A 7326-nucleotide genomic window follows, 5' to 3' on the forward strand; every position below is an offset into this window, starting at 1 on the left:
GTTATAGCACACCCATTTATTAACGGATTAACCAATCACATCTTTAGGCTTAACAATAATAAAAAAATACATTATTATTGCCTGAAGCATTGGCATATCCCAGTGGAAAAATTTCGATTAATTATAAGAAGATTGTTTCTAAATATAATCAAGTTTGAGCTTATATAGAGTTTAGTCTTATTATTTTTTTCAAAAAATATTGAAATTTTTAAAAAACAGTGTATAAAAGGAATTAGCTCAGTTTTTAACATGTAGGAATCTTCGTCTTTTCCTCACACAGTTTTTTCTTGTTCTCCAAAAGTTTTAGTTTTGTGAGTTATGGTGTTTCTCAAATAATTGATTTAATAGGATTCGTCAACGATAAAGAAATATCAAGAAAAATGAAGATGACAATATACGAAATAATATATAGGCCAACGTTGACATACGGAGCAGAAAATTGAATTTTAAGCTGAAGACACCAGAGTAGGATAAAAGCAGCAGAGATAAAATACCTCAGAAGAACGATAGGGACAAGAAGGACAGATAGGCTCAGAAATTGAGAAATAAGAAAGTGTGGGAAACTAAACCAATAAGGAAAAACAGAAGAGGCAAACCAATAAAAGAGTAGAACAGCGACATAGCAGAGATATTACAAAATAAGGGTAAATCTTGGCAAGAAATAACACAAATGGCGAAGAACAAAAAAGAATGAAGAAAATTTAAGAACGATTATGTATGTGTGTATTGTTCTGAAAATATAAATAAAATTTTTAATTATATTCAAAAATTAAAATGCTTACACAAATTCTCAATTATTAGGTTAGGATATCAAAACAAACAAAATTTCTAAAAACTTTTCTTGTTTTTAAAGCATATTAAAAATAATATTGTGCGTACTAGTTAATTCGGTTATTCCTGTTTATATTTCATAAATAATAGGTTATAATGACTAATAGTTGTAGCGCTTTTTCACAAGATCTCGGTACCTACTCATGAAAAGCAAAAATAGCATGCGACAGTTGCCGTTCAAGGATACATATTGCACAAAAATGCTCTGGTCTGTCCACATCGAGATACGGGCAATTATTTTGCAGAAACATCTACTTATGTACTTTTGTGCTACCTGTCGTGATGCATTTAAGAGTGTTTCTATGGTTGTGCGAAGATTTACCAAGCTGGAAGAAGAAATTACTAGTCTCAAAGAAAAGATTACAGTAATGGAAAATAGAAATTCATAGACAACAGAAAATTCAGTTTTTTATGAAGTACAACAACGTATAGATAGAGCTCAAAACTTATGATTTATAAAATTCCTGAATATAACTCTAATGTATTAGCTGATCGCATTAGCTATGACAAATCTCGGGTATGTGAGGTCTTCCTTTTACTTGGCTTACAACAGGAGGAATCTACCATATCATACGTTATCCGGGTTGGCAAAGTGTCCAGTTACAATCAAGCTAGACCAGTTAAAGTTATATGTAATGCTAACACGGTGAAATTAGCTGTTAAGTTTAATAATAAACTTCGAAATACTATTTATAGAATCTCTAAGAATCCAATTAAGATGGAGCAAGAATCCTACATGGAAGCTAAAAAAGAACTAGATCAAAAAAAATCTGTTGGCGATAAAAATCTATGCATTATATACTACAGTGGTGTTCCTACAGTTTGTGAAGTTAAACAACAAAGAAACTAGTATCCTTCCCATTAACAGTTTTTTATCAAAATGTTAGAGGAATTCGTACAAAGATTTCCGAGATCCTGAAAAGTATTTTTTGCTGCTTGTACAATATAATTATTTAGGTCGAGAGTAACTTAAGTGCTAACATAACTGATTATGAAATTAAATGTGATCTTTTTAGAACCTACAGATTTGATAGATCTCAGAGAACCAGTGCAAAGTTTAGTGGCGGTGATGTACTAGTGTTTATTAGCAACAAGCTAAAATCACAAACCATTAGTATTCATGAAGATCTGGTTGAACAAATATATATCTTTTATCAACTTAATGAAGTCAAATTTGTGGTCGGTGAAAATATTTTTCTGTAATACTCAGTAGAGGATATCTGTTTTTGGTAATTACAATATTCCCAATGCATCATAGGCGAATGATGAGTTTGGCGTGATAGTGTACAGTCCTGTAGGTGATCCAACTATGAATATTGCTTAAGGCTTTGGTTTTTTAAAATTGTATCAACATAATAATATTCCCAATAATCGTAATGTATTTTTGGATTTAGTTTTTTCTAATGTTAGGGAGCTAAATATCTTAAAAGCAAGCGATCCCCTTGTAGATCCTAGCATCTATCATTTGGGTTATGAATGTCGCTTAAACCTCGATGTGAAAGAAACAAATAGAAATAAGTTGGTGTACGATGAATTGTTTTATGATTTTCGGAATGGCGATTACATAGCGCTTAACAACTTCCTTGCTTTCATAGACTGGCAGATATGTATCGTTAATGATATTGATGTTGCTACAAAATTATTCTATTAACTTCTTTCTATGGGAATTGCTTACTTTGTGCTATTGAAGACATATAGATCTTCAACTTTTCCCCCAAGTGGTTCTCTTAGAAGACTGACTCTGAAGAAAAACATGCTCACTATAGTTATATTCGTTCTGATGATGACTATATTAGATTTTCCCATCTAAGGGCTGAATGTAAACAACTGTCGGAAATTTGGTTCAGCAACTATATCAAAGGTATAGATACTGGCCTAAAAAATGATCCAAAATCATTTTGGAAGTACATCAATGATAAGCGATCTAGTCATAACCTATTTGAACCCTTATTTTATCAAGTCCAATCTGTCAAATAAAAGTCAAGTCAAGTTCAAACTTCTTCCAAACTGTGTATTCACCAAACAACAACAACGTGTACGTACCTATCCATCCAATTAATAGCAACTTTAGTACAAATATTTGTCCTTTTAATATTACTGTGATATTTTTAATGACATAAATGAGCTGCCCAATAAGCTTGCTGCTGATCCAGATGGAGTGCCTAATTTTTTATTAAAAAAGTGTGTCTGTACCTTTGTAATGCCGTTTTATATATTGTTCAATAGATCTCTGAAAACCCCTATAATTCCTTCTTGTTGGCAAGAAAGTTATGTTGTTCATGTATTTAAAAATAGTCAGAAAGACAACATTGATATTCTCGTAGCATTTGTATTCAATCTGCAATCCCTAAGCTCTTTGACTGTCTTATAGCAAGTCATTTTGGTTATGTTAAGGCTTAATATCTCGATCACAACATTGTTTTTATAGCAAAAAATCCATTGCAACAAACTTAGTTTGCTATCAATCTGATATATTATCTCAAATCCATCCATCCATCCAATGGCGCTACAGCCCAAATCGGGCCTTGGCCTCCTTCAACAGGCTTCTCCAATCATCTCGATTTACCGCTGTTCTTTTCCATGAACGCGTTCCCAGGTAGTTCCTGGCATTCTCATCGACTTCGTCTTCCCATCTCTTTTTAGGTCTTCCAACAGGTCTTTTTCTCTGCATTCTTGCATTTAATAATTTTCTGGTGATTCTATTCTCATGCATGCGGACCACGTGCCCTGCCCACCGTAATCTTTGCAGTTTAGTATGTTGTGCTAGAGTTGGTTCGCTATATTGCTCGTATATTTCTCTATTATACCTAATTCGCCAGTTGTTGTTTTCACTTATTGGGCCCAGAATCCTACGTAATATTTTTCTTTCAAACATATTATCTCAAATGGAAGACCGTAAACAGGTAAATGCAATATACACAGATTTTTCCAAAGCATTTGATCTTGTAGATCATCAAATACTTTTGGGCAAATTAATTAATGTAGGTTTTCATGTCAGGTTTGTTGAATAGATTAAAAACTCTACATCTGGTAGAAGTCAAAGGTAGATAGGTTGTCATCTGTCTGACAGTATCTCAGTAATATCTGGAATTCCTCAAGGAGGCCACACTTCTCCACTTCTTTTTAATATCTTCGTTAACGATATCACTTTCTGTTTCCTGAGTAGCAAATGTCTCATGTAGGCGGATGACTTGAAATTTTGGAAAGTTATAGATAGCTTAAAAGATCATGCTTAAAAAGATGACTTAGACAGACTCCAAAATTGGTGCAATCAGAACAAACTCCACTTAAATGTAAAAAAATGTTATTTTATAAGTTTTTCTCGTAAAGTCAATAGAATTGAAACAAGCTATACTATTAATAATCAGCCACTGAATTATGTTTCTTCTATTCGGGATTTGGGTGTAATTTTTGATGAGAAGCTCACTTTCTGTGACCAGATAAACTCTAAAAAAATTTCAATAAAGGCATCTAAACTTCTTGGTTTCGTTACTAGGAATTGCAAGTATGAACTATTTTGGAATACTGTTCAATTATTTGATCACCCTATTTTCAGAACAATATTGATACCATAGAAAGAGTCTAGCATAAATTTTTGAGATATTGTGCTTACCATGTTCACACTACTATTGAAAACCTTGATTATTCCGGTATCAAACAATAATTATCTTTACCCCCGTAAATCGTCGTGATCAGAAGCTACATATATTTATATATAAGATCATAGATGGATTTATTGATTGTCCAAACCTGTTAAGCCAGATTAACTTTAATGTTCCCCATCAAGCTCTATTTTACCACAATTTTTTCAATATTCCTTTCCACAGAACAACCTATGGTATTCACAACCCACTGGATAGATACATGGGGCTATTAAATGTTCTCGATTTTGATATTTTCAGTATAAGTTTAACTCAGTTAAAAAGATCTCTTGCTTTGTGATATGTACAGGGTGTCCCATAATTAATTGGACATTAGCTAATGGGTGATAGATGACATCAAAATAAAGCGTTTGAGCTCAAATTGCTTAGGAAAATTGTTGCTAGTTTTCGTTCTACAGGGAGATTCATTAATATTTTTTTATATTATTTTTATGGATATATTGAAAACTATTTAACCGATTTAAGTGAAATTTGGTATCTTGCTATTATTTAGTATGCTTAATAAGAAAATGATATTAGTTTTACCATTGACACTAGGTGGCGCCACCTACTGTAACATTGGTTCATTAATGGGGCCATAATTTTTTTGTCCGCCCTGTATAAACATTCTAGGAAAAAAAACATGAAATAACATTCAATTCTACACAAAAAAGGTATTCTTGTTTCAAATCAAAAAAGTACACCGTTTTCGAAATAAAAGTATTTTGTTAATGATGCATGTCTCTATTTAATTTTTTGCAAAACAAGTATGCTTTGAACTTAATGACAACGTCAAGACGTAACTACGAATTTATTTATTATTAGTTGTCAAAGGTAACCACGAATATATTTATTATTAGTTGTCAAAGTGCTATTAAGTTTTTTATAAACCACTTAAGATAAAGGAAAAATGCCACGTCATAGTGAATTTTCTAATGTAGAAATGCGCGATATGATCTGTTTGTATGCCCAGGAAAATTTTTGTTCTCGTAAAGCAGCTGAACTCTATTTCGAACTTTATCCCAATAGAAGGCAATCAAACCATAAAACTATTAAATCATTGTTCGACAGATTAGGCGAAACAGGGTCATTTCATCCTAAAAACAGGAATGCTGGAAGACCGAGAGTAATTGATGCGGATATGGAGGATGAAATTGTTGTGCGTGTTGCAGAAGATCCAGAAACCAGTAAAAGGCTTGTTTCTGCGGCCACTGGTATAAGCAAATCTACGGTGTCAAGAATAGTACGGACAGAAAATCTGTATCCGTATAGTTTTACTCCAGTACAGAATCTTTTACCACAGGATTTTCCAGCAAGGCTCCGATTTAGTCAGTTTATGATGGGGCGGCATTTAGACGATCCAATGTTTTATAATAAAATTTTATTTACCGATGAAGCCACATTTACTAGAAGGGGCGTATTTAACTGGCGCAATAGCCATACCTACGCGACAGAAAATCCTCATGCATTTCAAGAACATCATTTTCAACAGGAGTTTTCCATAAATATCTGGTGTGGCATATTTGGGGATTGTATTGTAGGACCATTCGAATTACCAACTAGGCTTGACGGAGTAACGTATCTAAATTTTTTGAGAAAAGATTTACCAACTCTTTTAGAAGACATACCTCTAAATTTGAGACGGGACTCTTGGTACATGCATGATGGTGCACCACCACATTATAGCCTAGAAGTTAGAAATTATCTAGATGAAATTTATCCTCAAAGGTGGATTGGTAGAGGTAGTGTATACCCATGACCAGCACGCAGTCCCGAACTAAATCCCCTAGACTTTCACTTGTGGGGCTACCTAAAGTCACTTGTTTATAAAAAAAAAATAACCGTCAAGAGTTATGGCAAAATATTGTAGAGGGAGTTAACGTAATTAGGGCCCAAAGAAACTCGTATTGGTAGAGGTAGTGTATACCCATGACCAGCACGCAGTCCCGAACTAAATCCCCTAGACTTTCACTTGTGGGGCTACCTAAAGTCACTTGTTTATAAAAAAAAAATAACCGTCAAGAGTTATGGCAAAATATTGTAGAGGGAGTTAACGTAATTAGGGCCCAAAGAAACTCATTATTTAAAATAAGACAAAACTTACACAAAAGATTTAGATTATGTAGTTTATCTAATGGTGCACATTTTGAACACTTATTGTAATTTTTTTTTCGTTTCGTTTTGAATTATTCACTTTGTTAATTGTTTTATATTCACTTCATTGTTTAATTTAATTTCTGATTTTTTTAAAATTTGTTACTGGATCAAAGGTTTAATAAAAATAATTGTTTCAATCATATGCATTTTGTTTGCAAAAATTATCTACTACTAATACATTTAATATTCACTTTTATTTAAGACCTTTTGAATAATGTTTGAATTTACATAAGTTTTTGTAAAATTTTTTTATTTTATGCACGTCTCTAATTATTTCGAAAACGGTGTACTTTTTTGATTTGAAACAAGAATACCTTTTTTGTGTAGAATTGAATGTTATTTTACGTTTTTTTCCTAGAATGTTTATACAGGGCGGGAAAAAAAATTATGGCCTAATTAATGAACCAATGTTAAAGTAGGTGGCGCCACCTAGTGTCATCGGTAAAACTAATATCATTTTCATATTAAGCATACTAAATAATAGTAAGATACCAAATTTTACTTAAATCGGTTGAATAGTTTTCAATATATCCCTAAAAATAATATAAAAAAATATTAATGAATCACCCTGTAGAACGAAAACTAGCACCATTTTGCCTAAGCAATTTAAGCTCAAACGCTTTATTTTGATGTCAGCTATCACCCATTAGCTAATGTCCAATTAATTATGGGACACCCTGTATATTGGTATTGTTAA

General features: G+C 32.6%; 1 protein-coding gene across 1 annotated transcript in view; it reads right to left on the reverse strand.

Moving 5' to 3' along the window:
- Positions 1-7326, reverse strand: part of LOC140436431 (esterase B1-like) — a 62278-nt gene that overhangs the window by 40183 nt on the left and 14769 nt on the right. The window lies entirely within an intron of this gene.

The sequence above is a fragment of the Diabrotica undecimpunctata genome, chromosome 3, assembly GCF_040954645.1.
Source record: "Diabrotica undecimpunctata isolate CICGRU chromosome 3, icDiaUnde3, whole genome shotgun sequence".
Classification (NCBI taxonomy): Eukaryota; Metazoa; Arthropoda; class Insecta; order Coleoptera; family Chrysomelidae; genus Diabrotica; species Diabrotica undecimpunctata.